The sequence below is a fragment of the Capsicum annuum genome, chromosome 4 (assembly GCF_002878395.1).
Source record: "Capsicum annuum cultivar UCD-10X-F1 chromosome 4, UCD10Xv1.1, whole genome shotgun sequence".
Lineage (NCBI taxonomy): Eukaryota > Viridiplantae > Streptophyta > Magnoliopsida > Solanales > Solanaceae > Capsicum > Capsicum annuum.
Genome location: NC_061114.1, coordinates 214,656,888 through 214,682,707, shown reverse-complemented (window position 1 = coordinate 214,682,707; position 25,820 = coordinate 214,656,888). Strand labels below are relative to the sequence as shown.

Below are 25,820 nucleotides of genomic sequence, written 5' to 3'. Positions count from 1 at the left end.
ACTCTTTCATTTTCTCTTTTTTATAATTTTTTTTCTTATTTTTTTTCTACCACACCCACCCTTATATTTTTTTTCTTATTTTACCCTTCTTCATACTCACTTTACATCACACACCCCTATGATAGCCACCCTCAACATAGGTAATTTCCTTTAGTCAAAGTGCATAATGCCCTAGGAGGACCAGGGCCAAAATAGGTTCATTATGATACAAGTGGGAATGTGATAGGTATAATAAAAAAAAATATAGGCATTCAGGCTCAAAATCAGGATCAAGGCATATTATTCAAACATGGAAGGTCATTTAAGCTAAAAATAGACTAATATCAAAAATGGTCTATGATCCTCCCCTAACCACTCTCCTACAATAAAGGCAAGACCAAACGGGAAAGTTCTGGGTTTAACACACAATGGGAACTAGTTAGTATCTCATAAACACATGGCAAAAAGTTACATCACAAGCTTCTACCTATCCGGTTTATGCAATTGTTAGCAGTGATTATTATGTCCCTAATACCAATGCCATAAAAAGAATTACAGTAGTCGTATATAGATGCACATCACATAGTTACAAAATAGACAATTGCAGAGATATTTATCATTCCCAAAAATCAACAAAAAAAATATGTCAACTGACCCAAATACTTATTTTTCTCCTAATTACCCACAACATATCACAAAACAAAATACAGTACGCCTAAACATACCAGCTCTACTAGGAACAAAACTTAGGAGAAAAGAGGCACGACAACAAATACCAAAGTGGCATCAACACCCACAAGCAGTCTCACCCTCAACTTAAATCATGCATTGTTCCCAATGCATCAAACCAAAAAAATAGAGTTAGAAACATACCTGTGGCACCATAGGTTTAAATATCTAATGTCCATTATATAATACAAATACAAAAAACAAAATGTCTTGGGTTGCCTCCTAAGCAGCGCTTGATTTAATGTCGCGGCATGACTAGGTTTTCTTGACTGCTCAGAATACATCAAGATACCTTGGAAGTGCTTCATCCCTATTCCTATTGGTGCATCTTTCCCATCTTCATAGAATGCATCAATGATCGAGAAGACACTCATCTCTTTTTGTTATTTCATGGATTGATGCACTTCCAAACTATGTTCTTTCCCATTGAGCCTAAACTGTAATTTATTCAACTCTATGTCAAACAACACTCTCCCAATTGCTAAGAATGGTTTGCCCAAAATTATTGGAACTTCGAAGTCTACTTTGAAATCAAGGATTGAAAAGTCAGTAGGGAATATAAAATCAGTCACCTTTACAAGTACATCATGTAGCATAGTGATCATCCTTTTCACAGACCTATCTGCCATAACTAGTCTCATGTTGGTAGGTATGGGGTCTCCTAAACCTAACTTTTTATAAATAGCTAGCGACATCAGATTAATGCTCGTTCCCAGATCACATAAGGCCTTAGAAAATTCTATAGATCCAATCGTGTAAAGAATAGTGAACACTACAAGGTCTGTCTTCTTCTACACCAAGTACCTTGTAAAAATAAAACTACAATGATCAAGATTATCCAGCAGTCCATAGCTCACAGCTCTTTTTTTCATCATAAGATCCTTCATAAATTTAGTATATCCTGGCATTTGATCAAGTGCCTCTACTAAAGGCACATTGACTATCAACTGCTTCAACATTGCCATGAATTTACTAAACTTTATTTTATTGGCCTTCTTCTTCAATATTTGAGGAAACAAAGGTGACGATTTTGGGAGAGTGTTCAACATTACTTCCTTTTCCTTGTCTTAATATTTTTCCAACTCATCACTCTACTAATAATTAGAAAGGATATCAATGCCATCTAGCTTTATTGACTCTGCTGGATTACTTTTTTCATTCTCACAATCTTCTTCAAATATATATTGGCTCATAATTTTACCCACAAAAAGGCCCGGTAATATCTTACCACTCCGAGTGGTAATTGTTGTACAATTACCATCATTGCGAGGATTCTAAACTATGATACTAGGTAATGATCCGCTCTTCCTCTGATTTAATACAGCTGAAAGTTGGCTCATCTGCTGCTCCAGTTATTTGATTGAAGTTGAGTGTGAGTTTACCAACTGACTCAATGATGAAAAGTCACTTTTCATTGTTGTCACACCTGTATTAGTGGCCTCTACTCCTTTTAGCAACCTCTCGATCATGTCCTCCATGGATATTTTTCCTGAGCTAGTAGCAGTATTGTCTCGATTGCTAGAAGGCACATAAAGTCCACTCCTGTCAGTCTTATTCTTCTAAGTCCCTTGGTCATGATCTCCATAACCCAATTTATCCTAAAAAGTCCAACCTTGATTACCTTAGCTATTGCCTCGAGAACCCCCTGGTTATTGAGATAGTTAGCTTCCTCTTCAGAATCAGAATAAACCCATCCTTGGGACTTGATGGCTTTTACTTTCTCCGTATTTGCAGATAATAAATGCTTGGTCAATAAGTCCATCTGCATTTTCAAGTGTGCCATCTCCTGATCTCACTCCTCCTCCTTTCTACGTTGCTCAAGAGTCATACCAACAAAAATAGTAGGGCTTGCTACCACAAAATCCCTGGTATGTCAAGCTTTACTTTTTTAGTCATCCAATCAATCATCTTAGAAGTCTCCTAAAAAGTGAGATCCACAAATGATCCCCCTGCAACATTGTCAACAACTGGCTTAATAATAGAGTTCAACGCTAGATAAAGAGTCTTCATTAGATAAATATCCATCATATTGTCGTTTGGTTACTGCATCAGCTTCTTTTTTAACCTCTCCCATATCTCGTAGAGGGTTTCAATTGGGAGCTGCCTAATATTGCTAATCTCATCCCTCAGATGTACCCTTCTAGAAGGCAGAAAGATCATTTCTAGGAAAGCCTCTTTCAACTGCCTCCAGTTAGTTATAGAATTAGGCATCAGCTCATTTAGCCATAATGTTACCTCCCTAGATAAAGACAACGAAAATAAGCGTAGGCATATGGGAATTCTATCCTACTCCTTGGTTATCAAAAGACTTGAAAATAGTTACAAAATTCACTAAATGCATATTGGGATCATCACCTGGGAGTCCATCAAATAACCCCTTAAGATGGAGAAGTTGAATCATCATGCTTGTAATGTGGAACTTAGCTCCGGGTGCTAAAGGTGTAGGAATAATTTCTCCAGTTGGACCTGTTGCATTCATTTCATCCTCATCATTATTAAGATTATACTGCATAGGTTAGTGATTCTTCCTCTCTCTGAATGGGCGATTTCAGTTTACATTTCTTTTAACTAGTGCCATTATATCTTCTGCGCTCCTATGATTTCTCGGTCCAAATAGATCATCATCTCCCAAGTCCTCTTCATCCAAATTTGGTACCCAACCTGGGTTATCTACATTGTGTTGATTTAATTGAGCCCTTTCCAAGGTGACTAGTCTTTCTGCTTCTTATGGCTCTGTCATTCTACTGATCAACTGAAGTTCTGAATGTACTGGTAATAACTATTCACCTAAACTCCGTGTACTTGGAATACACACTAACCACCCCGTAGAGAACAAAAACAACAAATAAAAGTAAAACCAGGAAATTTACTACGAGACAATTATCTCAGATATACTCAATTTGCAACTGTATTCCCTGGCAACGGTGCCAAAATTTTATACGCCCAAATTATACCTCTCTTACGAGAGAGTTAGCAGTCTTTCTCAAATATACAACCCAATTAGTTTGGGGTCGAATCCCACATGGAATAAGTGTCAATCAAGTCTATTTGTGAATAAACTGACTAATAGGTAATGGTTTCCTTTAATTGGGGGTGTTTATCAATCAAACAATGATTAAAGTTTCAACTTACTTCAAAACTAAAAGCTGAAATTTCAATGATTCAAATCAATGATAGAGAGAAACTAGGGATGTGATCACTATGATTATTAATCCCCATTGAATAATAATTGTAGTATTGAGTTCCCATGACTTGTGGGAAATACCAAATTATCAGTTTCAACAGTCCATCTAAGTGTTTCTTATCCTACCTAGATGTTGAACTCTCTAATTCTCTCGAACTTAGGAAAACATTCAATTTATACTGATTTTATCTCAAGTTGATCAATCTTGTTACAGCATTAATCATTAGAATGGAACTTAACCTTCCCAAATCCCCATGAATAATTTGCTACCTTTAGTTTATTTCTCAGTTTGAGCAAACCAACATAAGGCGGGATCTATTGTTTACAACCAATAGATAACAATCATTACAAAGGAATTATCAAGATGTTCCTAGAATCACTCAAACCCTAACCAACTATTAAATCCATGGACGAATAATCATAGATCCCATAACTCTAGTTATGGGTTTTAGTTCCACATGACATAGAATGAGATTGCATCAATTGTATTAATCATTAAAAGCAATTAAACTTACAAAAGATAAAGTCTTAAGTTGATTCTCTTTCAAGTTCAAGAAAAAGTTCCCAAAACCAAATCAAAGAGTTGAAAATTGATTTCTAAGTTCAGAGAGCAAAAAATAAGTGAACTCCTCTCTTGAATAAGTTCCAGATACTCCCTATGAAATCCTAAAAGCTACTATTTATATCCGTACTTTAAGAAAAATTCAAAGTTAAAAATTCACCTTTTGCTCAGTTGGCTGATGACATTTGTGATAAATTATCACAAATGTGATGACATGTGTGATGAATTATCACAAGTCTGATAAGTTATCAAAACATGTCGTCAGAAGTGCTTCAATTTTCTTGTTCTCTGACTTAATGTGACGACGTGTGTAACAACTTATCACAAATCTGATAAGTTATCAAAAAATGTCATAAGAAGTACTTTCATTTTCTTGTTCTATGCCTCTATGTAATGACATGTCTGATGGCTTATCAGAGATCTGATAAATTATTAGATATGTCATCAGGTGAATTATTTAAAACTCAATTGCTTTCACTAAAAAACATCCTTCTTGATGCATCTTTTATATATTCCCATGCATCTTGACTTTCCTACAAAATCACATGAAATATAATAAAAAAACAATAGTAGTTACTTACGAACTTATAATTATTTCATGTTAAAATTTTCAAATGTGCTAACAGAAGGCTAGCACATTGTAAGACCCCGTAAAATCGTTGCATTTAAATTCAGCTTATTTAGCTTTACAAGCCTCAAGACTTAGAAATTTTTATAAGTGTTCAACACTTAGTCTCATTTTAGACCTCCAAACTTTTGGGATTTATTTGACAACTTTTCTGACCTTCGTTTTTCAATTTTCAAGTTGCGTTGCAATGGGGCAAGGTTGTAGTACATCTCGGGTAAGTTTTGAAATTTTTGAAATCCGTTTAGGGCTCGTTTGGATTTCGAAATAGTAGCATCAGGTGATTTGCAGGTGTCGCCTGCCTATAGCAGTGCTATAAGGTAGGCGCTGCCTGGTCAATAGCGGTGCACTAAAGTAGGCGACGCCTACTAACTCGGTGCCTACCCAATTTTTAGTATTTCACCTTCGTGTTTTAAAGGGTATTTTGGACATTTTTCCTACACTATATATAGTCTTAAACACGGGATTTGGGTCCAAAATCACCAAAACATACTTGTTTTGTTGAAATCTTCTCAAGAACTATCAAGAACAAGTTTAGGGTTCAATTGGAGGTTTCTAATTCCAAGCTTATTTCACTACAACTTTCATGAATTATTAATCTAAGGTATGTGTAGTGTTCATCTATGGATTCAATTCGTTCATAAAGCTCAAGAATCATGCTTTTAAATGTTATTTTGTAAACTTTTTGTGGTGATATGAGCATGTACTTGTTGATGATTGTTGTTTAAGTTTCAAGATGATATCTAAAGATGTTTTGATGGAATATATGTGGTTGTTAGTTGAAAAACATGAACTTTAGGTGTCTTGATATAATGCAAGTATGAAATCCACCTATGCCTTAAAGAATGCATGCAAGGTGTTTGATAAAATGCCTAGGATGCTAGAAATTCATAATTACATGATTCCATGATATCCAAATAACAAGTCTATGTTAGCTATATACTTCAGTATGAATTTTCATGCAATTTATGTGTTTTTATTGTCATGGTATGAAGCATGTATGATAGTGGAGATATGAATTATGTACACGAAATATATCCATGTTTTTCCTACCATATTTGAAATATTGAATAAATACATGAAGTATACTATCCCCTACTAATGATATTGTGAATTGTGGACTCTAATCTTGTGATCAAGTTATGTCATATGTGAGTCAGTTTCCTTCTATCGAGTCCTGGGGGTATTCGTACCCGAAAACTATAGCTGTGTGCATAGAGACATTTTATGTTTCATGATATTCGAAATCAAGCTATGATTCAGTAGAATTCAGTCAGTCATGTGACTCAGGAAAAAACCTCATGATCTTAGTCAGTTATCGAATATCAGTAGTATTCTGTCAGTCAACGAAATTCGGTAAACTCAGCCCATATATAGTTAGTTATTCATGTTCAGTCTCTTCAGATGGGAGTAGGAGTTAGCATTGAGTGAACCTAAGGATGGGAACTCACCTTCTATATGAGGGTGTGATTCTTAGCAGTCATCTTTGTGTTCCAGAACTATGTAGCCAACATAGGTTGAGACATTGTAGCCTGTTATATGAGGGTGGATGAGGTGGCTTAACCTATTATATTAGGGTTCCCACCGTTCTCACTAGAGTTACCTATTATATGAGGGTTGCTCACATGTTGTCCTTACTAGTTGCACGGTATTGACACCCTTCCAGTCAGGGTAGAGACTGGACACCAGCTTAGCCATAATGGCACATATGGGGCATGTCGATTAAACAGCTACCTCTCACAGTTTCAGTATCAGTCTCAGTAAAAGAACTCAGATAGTTTTTCATATTTTAGTATATCAGGACTGTCAGATACAGTCAAACTCAGTTACAATATGAAACTCAGATAGTTCCATCAGATTTAGGACTGTCAGCTATAGTCACCCATGTTATCAGAATTTCAGTATCAGTCATATTAGTTATCAGTAAACCGTTTATTAGCTTGCAGATCTAGCTATCTCGCATTCACGATTTCAGTTACTATGTATGCATGTTTGCACTTTCACGCTCATATCAGTCAGTCAGTTAGCATTGTTCATGCATGAAACCCTTTTATATTTAGCCTACCTCACTCGTATAGTCAGTACATTCCCCCGTACTAACGCATTTGCGCTATGGTGCTTTCTTTTCATGTTACACCATACGTTCAGAGACATGAGCTCTAGACCAGCAGTAGCAGTAGCATTCCAGTCGCAAAGATACAGTGAGTCCTCATCTATTCGAGGACAATATGATTTGATTTATTCATTTATTACTTCAGTTCAGTTTTACGAAGTTAGTTTGAGACATGTTCCTTCAACTCCTTATTCAAAAAGTATTAGAGGCTTTCAGATTTAGCTATTAGATTCAGATTCAGTATTCAGATTTATATTCAGTTGTTTTGGGTATTCATTACCCCATAGATGTTATTATATTTCTTCAGTTGAACCTTATGGTCTATATGTTCAAGTTTTCCACGTATTATATATATATTATGCAGTGTACAGGTACAGATATTAATCATGGGTTAGCTTGTGGTCCTTCAGGGTCATGAGCACCGTGTAGCATTCCGGTTCAAAAAATCAGGGCGTTACACACATCAGTTCGCTCAAGGGCCACTTAAGCGGGCACCACTTTAGCATCAAGGTGACTACTTTAGCAACACCTGCGCCTCGCGATAGACTACTTTAGTAGTTGGGCAACCGCTTCTCATGACTTAATTTTTGAGTCATGATAGAACCTACTTTATCCCACCAGTAGGTAAGCCAAATCGTAGCCCAGAGCTAAAAGCAATGGTCTAATTTGATAAGAAAATGGCATAAAAATCAAAAACATGTAAGTAAAAGTTTACGAGCAATGAAACAAGGAATAATAATAATATTAATATTAATAATAATAATAATAATACGGAATATAAATAAGATAAAGAGCAATATCCCATGACCTATTTGTGTCGATACATGAGACACTAACAAAAAGAATGAGTATTATAATAGTCAAATGTACATTTGTCTCGAAACGGAAAGACTAAGCAAAAATAGAAGAGGGAGAAAAGGTCAAATTCGGCTCTGAAACCTCACTCTCTCTCCGAACACTAGTTAGTACTATTGCAGTGGAAACAACACCAACTAGTACTCGAATTTACACCAAAAAAGGTACAGAAGTGTAGAGTGAGTATCAAAGCCACTGGTACTCAGTAGGCATCAGCTACTGACTGAGCTAAATCAAAATTTAACTATAATAAATTTGCAAGAAAAATAAACAAAATTAAGGTAAAAGGGAAAACCTTGAATAATGCTCCAAATATTGTAACTAAATAAATAATCCAATATAATAACATAAAAAAAAACATAACTATCACTACAAGACTAGCCCCTATAAGCTAGTAAGTACGGAAAAGTGAATAAAAAATGCAGGCCCTCATAAGATGGAGGGTACAATCAAAGAGAAGAAGTAACTGAAATTTTGCTAATGAACTGTACCTCAAAACCATAATCATGAATCCTTTCATACCATAAACACCCAACTCAAATTGGTTCCATAATCGTCATAAATAACCTCTGCCAGACGTGAATCAAAATTCATGTAACCATTTAACGGACTTGAATCAGAACTCATACATTCATTTTTTAGACTTTAACAGAAACTCATAGTATAAATAGTTCCAGAATTGAACTGAACATAAGATCATAAATCGTCGGACTTGATCCGAAACTAGCATCAACTCTCAAATACCAATCTATCATAAGCATCATATATGTATACTTTTCAAAATCTAAAATATACATTTAAAAGATACAACACACCTATAAATTCTCCAAGGAGCTAATGATAGTCTTGGCCTAAGGTGGGTCGGAGGAGCCTACTTCTAATCCCCGAAATTTATTCTAAGGAAAATTCTACCCCGAACTAGGTTAAGGCATATAATATCTTTACTATATATTAAATAAGATACATTTAGACCCAAGATAGTCATTCTACGTAATACATGGGTAACTAAGTCAATTATGCCTAGTTACGGTTCCTTAATCAATCAAAAGATTCAAATTATACTAAATATACCTCCAAGACCTAATTTCTAACCCATATCTTGCACATTATAATAAATATACTAAAATTAAGCTCAATCTAAAAGAAAGGTAAACCAAGGCTACCTGGAGGCCGATAAAAGCCTAATAAATCTACTAAATCATCGATTTTCTCTTACTAGAAGCTTCCACACGATATCATGCTATCAACATGATAATATACTCATATATATATATATATATATATATATATATATATATATATATATATATATATATATATATATATATGATAACAACGGTACCCATACTGAATTTTTATGCTTTGGGTAAAAAAAAATATTAAAATCTCATGTCGGGCAGTCATGCTGTCGCGTCTTATTTTTCTCGCAAATAGCAAAATTCAACGTGACAACTCTTTTAAGGTCTAATAAAGAGTGAGGAGTCGCCACCTAATGAATTAAGGTACGTTAGGGCACCATTCTAGGCTAAATACGAATCTATTTTTGTTATTTAGTCTTAGTTCACCAAAAATTTAGGTAAGAGTTCAAATTACCTCAAAAGGAAGGTGTTAGGCACCTTTCGAAGTCCAAAAATGTGGTTCTCGATTGAATTCATATTTTACTTGGGGATTAATGTGATAAAAAAGGTCGCTTATTTTTTAAATATAATAAGAACTAAGTGGTCTAACAAATAGCACTTTCAACTAATGTACATATCATACAGAAAATGAAAAATACAAGAGATATGAGACTAACTTTTACGACATACAAGTGGTAAGTGAAAAGTACCGTAATTTTTGTGTTTTTCATTTTTCTTGGATTACAATCTCTCACGAACTCCTTTGCTTTGTAGTACAGAAAAATTAGAATATATTCAAGCTTAGGTCAAAATAACAATAAACTACAAATAACGAGAGACATGTTAGTAAGATAAACCGGATTAATTTGATGATAAATTTAATGTAAAATTAAACAAATTAGCAACACATAAAGTGAAATTGAGAGAGGGAGAGAGTGAGAATAGGATCAGGACATAACAAGGCTAAATTAGGCCCAATGTGATATTACTCCCTCTATTCCAATTTATATGTCGACTCTCTTAAACGTCTTAAGACAAGACCAAAGAAATTCTTAAAGAGACTAATTTAAGAGTACTAAATAAAATATTTTAGCCTTTAAAAGGTCATATAAAACAAGAAATATGTAGGAATAATAAATAAGTTGTATCGAAGTGTGTTGCTATAGTATAGTAGGAAAAGTTATCAAGTCTTCGAGACGTTTAAAATAGTGACATATGAAATAAGAAAAGAAGAGAGTAACGGGGTGCTTTATATTTTAATAAAGCTATATGTGCTTCATATGTGAAGTCACCTATTGGCTGTCTTTTGTCATCATATCCCAAAACATACATGACCCTTGTAGGGGCGACGACTGCATTTAAACTCCACATCAAGTGTTGACACCTTGACTTGCCATGGTTGGACTCCAAGCGATGTCATTTCATTGTAGTGTACATGTAAATAATATTTAAAAAGATGAGAGTGTGTCTATTGTCAATGCTTAATTAGAAGAAAGAAAATAAAATAACAAAAAATAATAACTACTCTTGGTCAAATTAGGCGCATAAAAAAAAGAATATTAGATAAAAATAATATAAGAATTGCTATAATCTCAATTACACAAAACTTTCGATTAATGTTTTAGCAAGAAATTTAGCACTCAAATAAGCATCACACAAAAAAAACAGAAGAAGTTAGGAAAAACAAGAAAAATCAAAGTAACATGTGATGTTTAATAAAATGATAGAAACTAAATGAGCAAGGGAAACAAAGTAATAAATTTAATTAGGTATAATTAATGGTATCATCATAATTTAAGTTCTTGAACAAAAACCCCACTTGTTTCATATATTCATCAGAAAATTTGAACATGTGTCGTGAATAATCAAAACATATGAAAAAAATAACTAAGTGTTTGAGCTTAGGACCAAAATTCTATCCCAAACTGTTAACCCTCAACATGATCTTTTAAACCAAACATTGAAGAGTTAATTGATTATCAAAATAGTATCCTATATTTTTTCCTTACTTAACTGGAAAAAAAAGTTACTTTATAAACTTAAACATATCTCAACTAATCATGAATTTATACTAACAATTTTTAAAGTAACTATGATGAAACCCAAAGAAATAAAATGCTTAATGGGAAAAGAAGCAAGCACTCATTTGCTGAAATAACAATTGAAATGGAAGAAGATTTTGGACCTTTGTGTGGGACCTCGATGTAGACCTGAACTATAGGCCAAAGCCTCAACCTGAACTTAGTGACACTCAATAAAAAAAAATCTACCAAGTCTTTCATGGCTATGTGATACAAGTGCAACTAGCTCAAGACCATTCACACGTAGTCAAGCTCGGGAGTTACAAAAACTCCAAGCCATGTTCATGCAAATGGTCGTGTGTGAGTGTGTAATTAATTCATCTAAGGAATTCCATGTTTTGAAGTGTGAAGAGGGGCTTTGAAGTGTAAGTTTATTATACTCCAAAAGAAAAATGTAGTAACACATTTTTTATTACACTCCAAAACCACCCAAGGCCAAGGCTAGAATGGTCATTTTCCTTTCATTTTGTGGATTACTATAAATAGACAATAATAGGGCTATTTATTGGATTTAGTTCATTCCTAGTATTGAAGAAACACAAGTCTTGTAATATTTTGAGAACTTCTCTCTCTTGTTCTTGAGAGTGAGCCCAAAACTAGACAACAAAGTGTAGTAACACTTTTGTTGTTATTTGGCTAGAAACTTGGGGGTCTTGAGGTTCACGAGTTCCTCTTGATTCAAGTAAGAATTTGGTGTAAATATCTTTTAGTCTTAGGGTCCTAATCTTCATGTTAGGGTTCTTAGATTCTAGGATATTTTGTGTCAAGTTACTATCCATCATTTTGTAATCTTGTTATTTGTATCTTGATGTAGTAAAACAGTGTGGGGCTCTTTCGATTCACTATAGTTATTGCAATCTTGTGTTATTTATTTATCTTGTTGAATATTGTCGTTGTTGCCTAGAAAACCTAGAGAAGCTGAGTGGGGCCTTTGATTCTCTAGTGATGTTGTTCTCTTGATTCCTTGTTATAAGTTTGATCTTTTGTATCACTATGGATTCACGTCCAAGAATGGTATGAGAATTATTGCTATTTTACTAGTGGATAAAAATGAAAATAGAATGATAAAAAAAAGACTTCTCATGGCTGTTTTGGGCATTAGAGGAAAACTATTGAAGAGGAAGAATGCTACGGTAACTATCCTCAATTACTGCTAATGCCTTTGATTTTCTTATACTTGTGCCCTTACCGCTGCCAGCCTTCTTTTTTTGTCCATGTATATGTAGGGAGAAAAAATAGACGTTGATGAGGGAGTTAAATTTTTTTTATTTTAATATGGATTTTATTAATCAATCAAATTAAAATAATATTACATGTATTGGGCCAAAACAATCCAAATAAAATAAATCTGTGGATCCGTTGTTATGGCCCAAACCCATTTCTTCATCCAATTAAAATAAACAGAAGGGTTTCCTAATTCATTTTGTACTTTCGAATTCTGTCTAAAGGTCTCAAATTCAAGAGAATATTGATAGCGGTTAATATGCTGATTCGTCCATTTGAGGAGCTTTCATTGTGGATTTTCAATTATTTGCCTGGTTCTGTCTCTTGTAACTTGATTCCCCTGTAAGATTCCCCATTGAGCTGCTTTGGAATTTCAGTTCTTGATGATTGGAGAACGTTTGAAGGTAAATCAGCTGATATCTTTTATGTATAGGATTAAAGGATCAGGTTGCTGCACTTTTGTTACTTCTAGACCCTGGTCCTGCTTGGAAGCCCAAGTTATTAATGTACGATTATGGTTAATGTTGTCATGAAACATCTTTTGTGTTAACTGAGAAATCTTCTTGCTGGTGTAGATAAGGTTGAAAGTTTTCCATGAAATTGACTCCCAGGTGAACGTATAGTGAGGACAACCTTGTATCCCTTGATATTGTTAAGACTACAAGATGTATTCTGACATTGCACTTATAGAAAGTACATTCTTCAATTTTGTGCATCTCCTCTACCTTCCTTTTCTCGATGTAACTCTAATATAAGGAAACTGCATCTTGTCGCTATTTAAAATTCTCCTTGCTTTGCTATCTAGCTGCTTAAAAGAGTTTGCATTAAAATTTCCTTCATCTGTTGCTAGATTTGCATAGTAGTCCGCTAGCGATTACCCTCCCTCAAAATATGCATGAACTTAACCTCCGTTGCTTGCTATAATTTGAGAATGTGCTCTTTAATGTCTATTAATGCCCATGGACATTGCCAGTCATTTTTTAATACTTTGAACATAAGCATCGAATCTGTTTGAATGATGATATTGTTAAGATTTGATTGTCTACAATGAATTGCTGCCCTTAGAATAGCTTGAGCATCTGCTTCACTATTAGTAGAAACATCCATAGTTTCTCCTTCTGCTTGTATTAGATCACCCATTTCATCTCTTAGACAGTATGCCCATGAAGTAATCCCTGGGTTGCTCCTAGATTCTCCATCAGTGTTATACTTTAACTAACCTCTACTAGGAAATTTCCACTCCACTTTTGTGAACTGAATCTGCATTCTTCTTCTTTCCAATTACCTCTGAATATCTGGCAACTTAGAAGGGAATACTTGTCTAGGATTCCTCACATTAAGTAATAATACAATATTTCTAGTGATAATGAAGATCACTTTGTGGGTAGACAGTAATTTCCCTTCATATTTTGAAGAATTTCTCCTCTTCCATAACTCCCATATTATCATACTAGGAATAGCTTGATAGTAAGGTTTAGCTCTTCCTTGATCAATTGTAGGATTAACTCCCTTAGATTTTGTCCATTCAAGATAATACCTACAAAAGAAGAAAAATAGGACCAAGTCATGTTAGCACTAATAGATCTGAGCAGTACATGTGAAAGAGTTTCTTGACCCTGTACAGTGCAACACCAACATCTTGTAGGACCTGCTATACCCCATCTTTTCATATTTTCCTCTACCGCAATCTTTCCTCTCCACATTCTCCTCATTAGAAATGCCATCTTGAAAGGCATGCATTTGACCCATATTTTTTTATATAAGCTATTACTTCCCCTCTCTGTCATAGGTAATTCCATGCTGAACTTACTGTAAAATAACCTGCTTACTCCAATTTCCATATAGGAATTTTCTTCTCCTCTGAGTGGGTGAGGATTCTGATATTCTGTATTATATGGTCTACCACCTCTGCTGAGAACAAGTGAGCAATAGCATGCATTTTCCATTGACCTTGATTAACTAAAATCCTGCACCTTCTGATACTCGGTTTCCTTCTCTCTTGTAGTTTCCAATATATTATATATATCTCCTTTCTTGATCTAATTATCTAACCAAATATTGGAATTTCCTTTTCTGATCCTCCAAAATATCTGATGTTCCACCAAATCCCTTGCTTGAAGCATTTTCTTCCAAACCTGTGAACCTGCTCCTTGTTTCCAAACCACTTCATTAGGATGTGGTTTCTTAAAGTATTTATTCAGTATATATCAACTCCAAATGGGGTCTTTGGTTCTGAAATTCCACCAAAGTTTTCAGAACAGAGCCATTGAAACATCTTGTATCTTTCTGAATTTGAGGCCACCTTCTTCTTCTGGTAAACAAAGCTTATTCAATTTCACCCAATGCCTATTTTTACCTCCTATATGACTACAAAAAAATTGTTCAAACATTTTTTCAATTGTAGTCGTTACATTCTTAGGAGGGTTCATGACTGATAAATAATGAATAGGAATACTTTACAAGACGTACTTTATAAGAACTTCCCTTCCTCCATAAGACAATAACTTTCCTTTCCATCCTTGCATTTTTCCACTAATTCTGCTCATCATTGTCTGGTAATAGTCTTTCTTCTTTCTAATATGAAAGATAGGACAACCCAGATAAGTGAGTGGAAAATCCTTTTTGATAATTCCAGTAACCACCTCAGCCAATATCACAACCCCTTGAGAAACACCTTTATGAAGATATAAGGAACTCCTTTTCTTATTGACTTTTTGTCCAGATGTTTTTTCATATCTCTCCAAAGTATTTGTCACCAGCTGTATTGTATGAAGTTCTGCTTTGCATAATATTATCATATCATCTACAAATGCAAAGTTGTTTATCTTTGGACTACCTCTTGGTAATCCAAACATCTTGAACTCCTTTGATTGCATCAAAGATTTCAGGGTCCTGGGCATAACTTCAGCTGTAATAATAAACAGTGCAGATGACAGGGGATCCCCTTGTTTCAACCCTCTAGTAGACCTAAAGAAACCTTTTGGCTATCCATTTAATAAAATAGAATACCAATTGTTACCTACCAGTCTATAAACCGTGTCAATAAGCCTTTCCCCAAACCCAACTTTTCTTAACACTTTAGTAAGGAACAACCAACAACTCTGTTATAAGCCTTCATCATATCCAATTTAATGACCAAGTTTGGGATTTTATCTCTTTTTCTGATATCTGCTACTATTTCTTGCACCATCAAAATATTTTCTATTATACTTCTGCCCTGCACAAAACCTGCTTGTTCCTCAGAGATTATATCTGGTAACACTAACTTGATCCTCTCATGAAGAATTCTTGAAAATATCTTATTCAAGAAATTACTTAAAGATATAGGTCTCATATCTGAAAAAGTGTTGACTACTACCTTTTTAGGTAAGAGTACTAAATTTGTATGAGTGACAAATTTAGGAAGCTCATATCCACAAAAGAAAGCAACAACCATGTTGTAAATATCAGGACCTATAATTTCCCATGCATCCTGAAAAAAAGCACTTGTCATACCATCTGGACCTGCTGCACTAGTTCTACTTAACCCCATTACTGCCTGTTTTATTTCTATCAGATCAGGAAGTCTATGTAAATCCTCATTCTGTTCTTCTGAAATAACTATAGGCAGTACATCTAGCATGTCAAAGTTTGTGTTTTCATCTTCCTTAGAAAATAGATTCTGAAAAAACCTGACTGCTTCATCTACTATTTTCTGTTGGTCCTCTATCTATTCTCCCTCTTCATTTTGAATTCTATTTATCTTCAGCATACTTCTTCTTCCTCTTACTATAGAATGAAAGAATTAAGTGTTTCTTTCCCCATCCTTGAACCATTATAGTCCAGCTTTCTGTCTCCAAAAATCTTCTTCCTTTTTCAGTTGGATATTCAGCTCAGCTTATGCCTTGAAAAAGAGTTTCCCTGTTACAGCCATTGGGAATTTCTTCAAACTATTTTTCCTTAACTTTAATGTCTTCCTCTATAGTAGCTATCTCATGAAAAATGTTACCATAGTGCTCTTTACTCCATTTTGTTAAGGCATTTTTCACTTTCTTCATTTTCTGATGAAACAAAATGAAAGGGTTCCCAGAAACTTCTATATGCCAGTTTTCCTTGATTACCTCCAAACAACCTTTTTCTTTCAACCACATATTAAGAAACCTAAAAGGTTTACAAATATGTTCTGTAGTGGTGCTAAAGTGAATCTTTAAGGGACAATGATCAGAGCCACTTCTCACAAAGTGTTCCACCTCTAATAGTGGAAAAAGGTTATATACTTTATCCTTGTACATAACCCTATCCAATCTTTTGAATATACAGTCCCCCTCAGTTCTACCATTCCACCACATAAATTTACTACATTTTAAACCTTTGTCTTCTAGCCTGCACAAATTAATACAATGAGTGAAATCTTCAGTTTCTGCCACTATCACAGGTAAACCACCTAACTTTTCTTCATCATTCACTATGACATTAAAATCGCCCCTACTACCCAAGGATTTTGCATCGTTTGTGCTGATTCCTCCAAGGGATCCAACAAAACCAGTCTATCTTGCTGTGAACATTTAGCATAAACTAAGGTCACCACCATCTGAATATGATTCTGCTGATTAACTAACTCTACAGTCAGTTGTTGTTCTTCATCCTTAATTACTGTACATTCAACAATATCTTCCACAATCACCCAAATCTTGCCTGTATGATTGGCTGCTGCAAACTTCATTCCTAATCTCTTCTTATAATCTTCTATGATGGCATTATCCTGAAATGGTTCTAACACCCCTATGAAGGAGAATTGATGTCTTTTCTGCATTGTTATGAGTCTAGTGAATGCTTTCTGAGTATTCACTGATCTAATGTTCCATATAAGAGCATTCATTTAGACTTATTTTTCAAGGAACTTCTTGTCTGCATTGTTAGATTATTAGCCAAAGTTCACCCCTTTGTCCTCCTTTCTTCTTTCACCCTGCTTTATTCTCATCTGCTCCATTTTCCTGGGAGATAGATTGCCTTCTCTTCCAACCTTTTCTATTTCATTACTTAAATATCCTTCATCTAAAGACAGTTTCTCCTTGTTACAAAACTCCACCTGATTTTCCACTTGTATTGCTACTGGTAAAACATTCTCTATCAATCTATCCTGTACATTTTTCTCATCAAAAATTACCATCTGCATATTATCATTATTACTATTTTGCTGTTGCTGCGTAATCTGGCTTTCATCCCCTCTAACATCCAAGTTGTCTATTGTTACAAACTCCTTTTGTTCTTTATGATTTTCCTTCTCTTCTATTTCCTGCACTCCTGTTTCCTTTCTTTTCTCGAAAATCTGTTGGGTATTGATATATTCTTTTTCTTTTGTGGTGTCAGAGAAACTATTCAAGACCTATTCCTTTGTGCTTTGCCTTTCATTGTCGCCTTTATTTTCATTCACCTTATCCCCATTTTCTTCTGTCTGTTGTTCCAGAGACACAGCTGTAAATGCATTTGTAATTGGAACTTTACCATCTACTATGTTGTCTACTTCTATTTCACCCACTATGTGACCATGTTTGTCCCTTTTGTACTTATTCATTCTAGCTAACCATTGTTTGGTGAATTTCCTTGCATTTCTTCTTCCATAGTTCTGTTGTTCCCTCTTTTTGATTTCCACCCCCTTGTAATTAGTCTTGCTGTTTTCATCTTGCACTTTCTTCTGATATTCATATAGTTCTGGATGAATAATCCAACATTATTGCTCATTATGACCCTAAAGACAACAATCTTTACAATTTTTGGGCTTGTAATCATATTGAATATTTATCCATTTAGACTTCTTCATCCCTGTTACGTCATTCTCTTCACATATTTTCACTCTTCGAGGTAATTCGGCTAGCAGATCCACCTCTACCTTAACTCTTGCACAGCTTGGTCGTGTCTGATTTTTTGTTGCCATATCCACTGATAAAGGTTTTCCAACTGCTACAGCGATTGAAAATATTGCTTCCTTTGCAAAAAAGTTAGGTGGAAGATCAGGCATTGATATCCAGGCTATACTAACTGTTGTTTCCACATCAGGTTCAAACCACGGATCCCATTTAAGAGTCCTCATCTGCCATTGCATCTCCTTTCCCTTTATGTAATATACTGAATTAGATATAATGTTTACATAATCCTCCATACTAAACCTGATAAGAATGTGTCTTGAATCCAAAACCCCTGTATTACAACGCCTTTAATACCACACTGATTTGGTATATTTCTCCTAAACTCACTAATGTAAAGTTTACCATAAGAAAACTTACCTATTACTGCATATTGTAAGTTTTCTTGTATTATCAAATTGTTGATCTCTGGTGTTTTCCATATAATATGTGGTTCTCCTTCAATAATCTGAATATTTTTAGGCACTATTCGTTACTTGCTATTATCCACCATACGAGGTTTCAGTATATTAGCATACATAGGTTTCAAATTCCTTTCTTCTTGACTCAAGTTACTTTGATCTTCCTTTGCAGGTATAATCACCGGTGGGATAGACCCACCGGACGTTGAGGCCATAGCAGCTTAGAAACTGCAGCTGAGATTTCTAGAGAAAAAGGAGAGAGAAATTTTAGAGAGAGAATATTTGAGGGAGTTAAAAATAGACACGAAATATCTTTTCATTTAAAAGAATGATAAAAAGAATGATAAGAAGCCTTATCTTGGGAAAATAATATTCTTTACTGTAATAAAAAATATTTGATTTCTTCCAAAGATTTTATGGATATGGAGGGAGTAAAAATAACATATGTAAAATTAATTTGAAATGATTTTGAGAAAAAAATAACCTTATACCTAAAGAAAAGATTTTAGGAGGATATGGGAAGATTTTAAAAAAATTCAAATTTGAATTTTTAATTATAAACTTGTTTTGGATTAAATAAAGTTCTACCATAGTTAACTACTAAATTACTAAGTGTAGGAAAGAAATACTAAATTATTATACCATTACACATAATAATAATAATAATAACCAATGTTTTTGTTAATTATGAGTGCATATTTGCGAAAATAATTTAGTAAATATTGACAAAATTATATAAAATATTATATTTAAATTATATATGCTATAAAAAATATAAAAGCACTTGATAAGATAAAGTGCATATTTATAAATCATGAATGTTATACGTTAAAATTTTATTTGATACTAAAATAATGCGCAAAAAATAATAATATTTAAGAAGAGTATTGAGAGGTCAATATTGGGTGTCAACAGCTGCCCCTTCGTTGCTTAAGAATGATAAATGAATTGTCGAGTAATGAAAGTTGACGTAGTAGTCAATTTTATTTGACCGAGAGAATCGTTCATTGGAATTAAAGCAACAAGAGGTGGTTTTAAAAATAATGAGGTTGAGACTTTTGTTTATGTCTCATGGTCGAGATTTTTGTTTATGTCTCCTACATATCTCAGGTTTTACGAGAATCGGGCCGTGTGTAGTTTTGGATTTAGGAACGAATGAGATTCCTAAAGAATGACAATGGTAAAGGGCGACCATCAGTAACAATATCGCGGGTTGGTAAAATTGCAATGAACAAAATTGAAACAACGATGGGTTGAGAGGTATGAAATAAAAAATAGGATTAGAGTTTCAAGTTATGTTTTCATGACGAGTGAATAAATGGGGTGATACTTCGAAAGTAGGAGCGAAAATTGTTCCTGATTGTTACTCCTTCTCAGTTACCTGTGTACTTTACAGTATACTAAATAATAAGGTTAGGGCATGTAAATGATAAGCAATTGATAAAACATAAAGTAAATGTGACGGTAAAGAAAGCATATCTATTGTATTGATAGATCAGTTGTCGGGCCTCTCAGTGTGATATTGGATCAGTTGTTGGACTTCTCGATATGATGTCGGATCGGTTGTTGGGTATCTTGATGTAGTATTGGATCGGCTGTTGGGCTTGTCGATATTATGTTGGATCAATGATTGGGCTTTTCAATGTAATGTTGGATCAGTCGTTGGGCCTCTTAATGCAATGTTGGATCAGCTGTTGGGCTTCTCGATATGATGTTGGATCAACAGTTGGGACTCTCGATATGATGTTGGATCGGTTGTTAAATCTCTCAATGCAATGTTGGATTAGTTGTTGGGCTTCTCTATATGATATTGGATCAGTTGTTGGGCCCCTCCAACAGCTTCTCGATATGATGTTGGATCGACAGTTGGGACTCTCGATATGATGTTGGATCGGTTGTTAAATCTCTCAATGCAATGTTGGATTAGTTGTTGGGCTTCTCTATATGATATTGGATCAGTTGTTGGGCCCCTCGATGGAGTGATTCGTATCATCTGTCACTGTTAATCCTGTACAGAAAGAAAAATTATGAGTTTGTAAAAAGGGGAGATTGATTTGTTCCTCTACCTCGATTGAAGTGTTTTTTTCTTGATTGTTATCGTTTTGTCGATGAGCCTCTTCCGGGTCTTCACTCGTGTAGACAGAAAATAAATGGTTGTTTAAAAAAAATCATTTTTAGAAATGGTTGAAACTAATAAGTAAAATTTGTTACAATAAAACATGAAATGTTGTCGGATCATTGGTTGTGACATATTTTGAGACAATACATCATCTTATAAATCCTTGCTATCTTGTTTAGGAAATTTTGAGGACCACTCGAAAAATTCTGCCCTAGTATAGAGTTGTCTCGTTGTGAAGATCACAAAAGAATGCGTTTAAGAATTTTTGAGGCCGTCTCAAAAATTCTGCCCCAATTCATAATTATGTCAATGTCATGCCCAACTAGATAGAAATTGTTAGCATATATATATATATATATATATATATATATATATATAGAAGATTAAACAATGTAACTCAAACAACCATAATAGATAACAATAATGATAAGAGGAGATAAGAAAGTGTTTGTTTGATGTTGTTCTTGTTGCCCGTGATTTTTACCCCAGTTTCGTCTTTTAAGAAAAATGATCACGTTAACCACATGTCTTCTTTCACATATCAAGAGTGTGGTTTGGGATTTCTTTGATGATGTTTCAAGGAAATTGCTGTATTTGTACTTACTATTTGAAATCAAAGAAAAATTGTTAGTCAAAAATAATGTTTATTCATACCTTTCTCGGTTTCCCTCCTTGTCGTTGTCTTCTATTCAATAGACAATTGGAACTAATACTTCGTCTTGGTGAAATTTTTTGGAGTCTTAAAAATTTTTGCCCCAATTTAGGATAAAAGACATCTTTTGCATGTCCTTGTGAATTGATATAATACTTCCTTGTGATGTTTGGATGTTTCCTCAAAACCTCAAAAATTCTACCTAGTTTTTGCTTTTGGAGTCTTATATTCCTTTCTCACTAAAAGAAAATTAGTTCAAGAGAAATGTTTGTCTTACATTTAAACATTGTGATCTGAATTGAAATTTTCCTTTATATGCTCAAATGTCGGTGCCTATAAAGTTGTAGGAATTTGAGAAGAGTTTTCGAGTTGGGTAGAGAGGGGAAAGAAAACTTTTATTAGATTAAGACCGGACCCAAAAGGTCTACTTAAGAATCAAAATGGAAGTTAGGTCAAACATGGTTGAAAAATACAAAGAAAGGTAGATGAGATAGAAAAGTGTTATTTAGTCATAAGATAAATAGAGACTGATAAAATCTCCTATTTTCAAGAGTGGTGCATGTTGAAGGAAACTGTTGATAGGGTGCATGAGTAATGCAAGAATCAGGAGATTCAGTCAAAACAGTGTTCTATCGCGCCCAATTTTTCTTGTGAAAAGTAGGATTTTACATGACAACTCTTTTTGGGTTTAAAATGAAGTGAAGAGTCACCATCTAACAAATTAAGGTGCGTTAGAGCACCATTCTAGGCTAACTACATATCCAAATGGACGTAGGTCAAACGTAGTTCAAGAGTACAAAGAAAGGTAGATAAGATAGAAAAATATTATTTAGTCATAAGGTGGAAATAGAAACTGATGTCATCTCTTATTTTCAAGAGTGGTTTATGTTGAAGAAAACTAATTTAGAGAGTGTGTGAGTAATGTGAGAGTAAGAAGATTCAGTCAAAACAGTATTTTGCCTTGGGCAAAAGAAAAGAGGGATGGCATCTTTCTTGATATTGATCATATTTGTCATAATGCATATTTTCAATCGAGTTGATGTTAAAATGCTAGATAACCTTTAAATAATAATAGTAAATTGAACAAAACAAGTGTTAGCGTACTCAAAGCAAAAAGAGATAGTATGTCAATATGAGTCATTTTGTCAAGGAGGACTTTAGGACGAATGGGTGGGCTAGACTTAAACATTAGAAATAAATTGTTATCAAAAGATATAAATAGGATCTAAGTAAGACCTAGGTATTAAGACTATACTTAAAGCTAATTGAGTGAACAAATAAAATAATGATAAGATATTTAAAAGATGCATATAGAATGTTTGAAGGAACTATTGTGAATAAATGGGAGGAATTGAAGATTTGAAAATTTTGAAATATATAGTTAGAAAGATTATGAAAAGTCGTTTGAATAATCCCAAAAAATCTTCTAAGTTTCACCCTTATAGCATTATGGAAGGGTGAAAGAAATGGAGAATATGATTTGATAGAAAAACTATTTGAATGATAAGAATTGTTTTGCCTTTTCAAATATTAGTATATTAAGTAAAACAAAGGAAAAAGAAAGAGGAGGACCGCATCCTTATAAAGGATTGCCTACGTATCTTGTTAGAACAAGAATCAGGTCAGACGTAGTTCATAATTTGGGACTTAGAGAAATCGTACGGCGGGGTAAAGACGAATTATAGGATAAATAACCAAGGAAGGTTGTCAAATACAAATACAAGAACAAATTAATCAAAATAATCAATTCGACATTGCATATAAGTCATGAAGACATGCAAGATTTATATCAATATGTATTCCTTAGTAAAGAAACATACGAGTAAGCTCTAGAGAATACGAATGGTTTTTGACAAGGTTTTCTCAAGCGGACAACTTGTGAGTGGGAACGCTTGTGACTGTCGATGCACCATTGATCGACCGATTTAAAAGGCATTTCTCGAAGGATATTCTAGGAAAGAACGTCCGTGCAACCACGCAATCGTTCATAAAAAAGAAAATAAAGGAGATTCCAAATAGAGAAAAGTATGAGCGCAATGTTAGTTATATAAAGCAGTAACACATAGCACTTAACAAAATACAACGACATGCTTAGAAATATAAAAGTAAATAAACACTAAAGCACATAGCCAACAAAACGAAAAGCGGAAAGGTGTTAGGCATGGAGAAATAAAAACACATAAAAGGGAAAGGAGAAGAGACTGATATATTAAAATATATCATGATATAAACAATAAAAGGGAAAGAGAGAAGGTAATTACAAAAAAAAGTAAAAGAATCCTATATAAAATACAAACTAATAATGGATAGAACCTAAGTGCCTCAAGCAGAGTCGTCATTCTATCGCGCCCTATTTTTCTCGCGAAAAGTAGAATTCGACATGACAACTCTTTTTGGCTTTAAAAGGAAGTGAATAATCGCCACCTAACTAATTAAGGTGCGTTAGAGCACCTTTCTAGGCTAACTACGAACCTATTTTTGTTATTTAGTCTTAGCTCACCAAAAATTTGGGTAAGGGTTCAAATTACCTCAAAAGGAAGGTGTTAGGCACCTTTCGAGGTCCACAAATATTGTTTTCGGGTAAATTCATATTTTACGTGAGGATTCTATGTTATAAACAATGTCACTTATTTTATAAACTTAATATTAACTAAGTGGTATAATAAAGAATACTTTCAACTAGTGTACATATAATACAAAGAATAGAAAATACAGGAGATGTGAGACTAACCTTTTGCGACATGCAAGTGGTAAGTGAAAAATACCTAATTTGTATATTTTTCATTTTCCTCATATTACAATATCTCACGAACTCCTTTTCTTTGTAGTACATCAAAATTAGAAAATATTCAAGCATAGATAAAAATAACAATAAACTAAAAATAACGAGAGACATGTTAGTAAGATGTGCCATATTAATTTGATAATAGATTTAATGTAAAAATATATAAATTTACAACACGTAAAGTTAAATTTAGAGAGGTAGAGAGAGAGAGAGCGGGAGAATGGGATCAGGACATGATAGGGATAAAACAGGCCCAATGTGGTGTTACTCCCTCTATTCCAATTTATATGCCGACTCTCTTAAACGCCTTAAGACAAGATGAAATAAATTCTTAAAGAGACGCATTTAAGAGTACTAAATAAAATACTTTAGCATTTAAAAGGTCATATAAAATAAGAAATATGTAGGCATAACATATAAATTGTATCAAAGTGTGTTTCTATAGTATAGTAGTAAAAATTTTCAAGTCTTTGAGACATTTAAAATAGTGACATATGAAATAAGAAAAGAAGGGAGTAACAAGGTGTTTTATGTTTTAATAAAGCTATATGTTCTTCATATGAGAAGTCAACAATTTCCTGTCTTTTGTCATCATATCCCAAAATGTACTTGACCCTCGTAGGGGCAACAACTCCATTTAAACTCCATATCGAGTGTTGACTCCTTCACTTGCAATGGTTGGACTCCAAGTGATGTCATTTCACTGTAGTGCACATATAAATAATATTTCAAGAGGTGAGAGTGTGTCTATTCTCAATATTTAATTAGAAGAAAGAAACTAAAAAAATAAAAAATAATAAAAACTCTTGGTCAAATTAGATGCATAAAAAAGAATATTAGACAAATATTAATTAGAATCGCTACAATCTAAATAACACAACTTTAGTTTAATGTTCTAACAAGAAATTTGGGACTCAAATAAGCATACTACATAAAAAATATCAAAAGAAGTTAAGTGTTAAAATACCTCGAAAGCTTTCACATACTCACATACAACTACCATTGTAGCAATTACTGAGCTTGATGAGAAGACAGGGAAGAAGAGAGAAATTGAGCTATGAAGTGACTTTTTATATTGAGTTATGTACATTGTGAGTTCATGCCACCGATTCATAGACTCGCATGAATAACATGTGATTATCGAGAAACTTCCTAACAACCTCTTAACATCTTAATTAAGTGGCCAGCATACTAACCAACTTGACACACTTAACAGACTCAGCTAACAAGCAATGCAATAGTGTTAACTAACTAAATAGTATTAACCAACTGTTAACTAACTAATATAACAGAAATACTAATACTATAAGTTTCAACATTCTCCCTTAAGCTGCCTAGTGTAAAATGTTGAGCACACCAAGCTTGCTTAGGAGGTATGAGTGCTGATTATGACTCAAGGCATTTTTAGGATGTCTGCAACCTGTTAATTTGTCTGCACATACATGGGATGAATCAACCCTTCTTTGATCTTATCTGTTATAAAGTGGCAG

At 34.0% G+C, this 25,820-nt stretch overlaps 1 long non-coding RNA gene across 1 annotated transcript; it reads left to right on the top strand.

Annotated features, from left to right (window-relative positions):
• Positions 1–12,384: 12,384 nt before the first annotated feature.
• On the top strand, positions 12,385–19,195 carry LOC124897723. The gene is made up of 2 exons (XR_007054626.1): positions 12,385–12,874; positions 18,947–19,195. It is a non-coding gene; the product is annotated as an uncharacterized LOC124897723 (long non-coding RNA).
• The last annotated feature ends 6,625 nt before the right edge of the window (positions 19,196–25,820 follow it).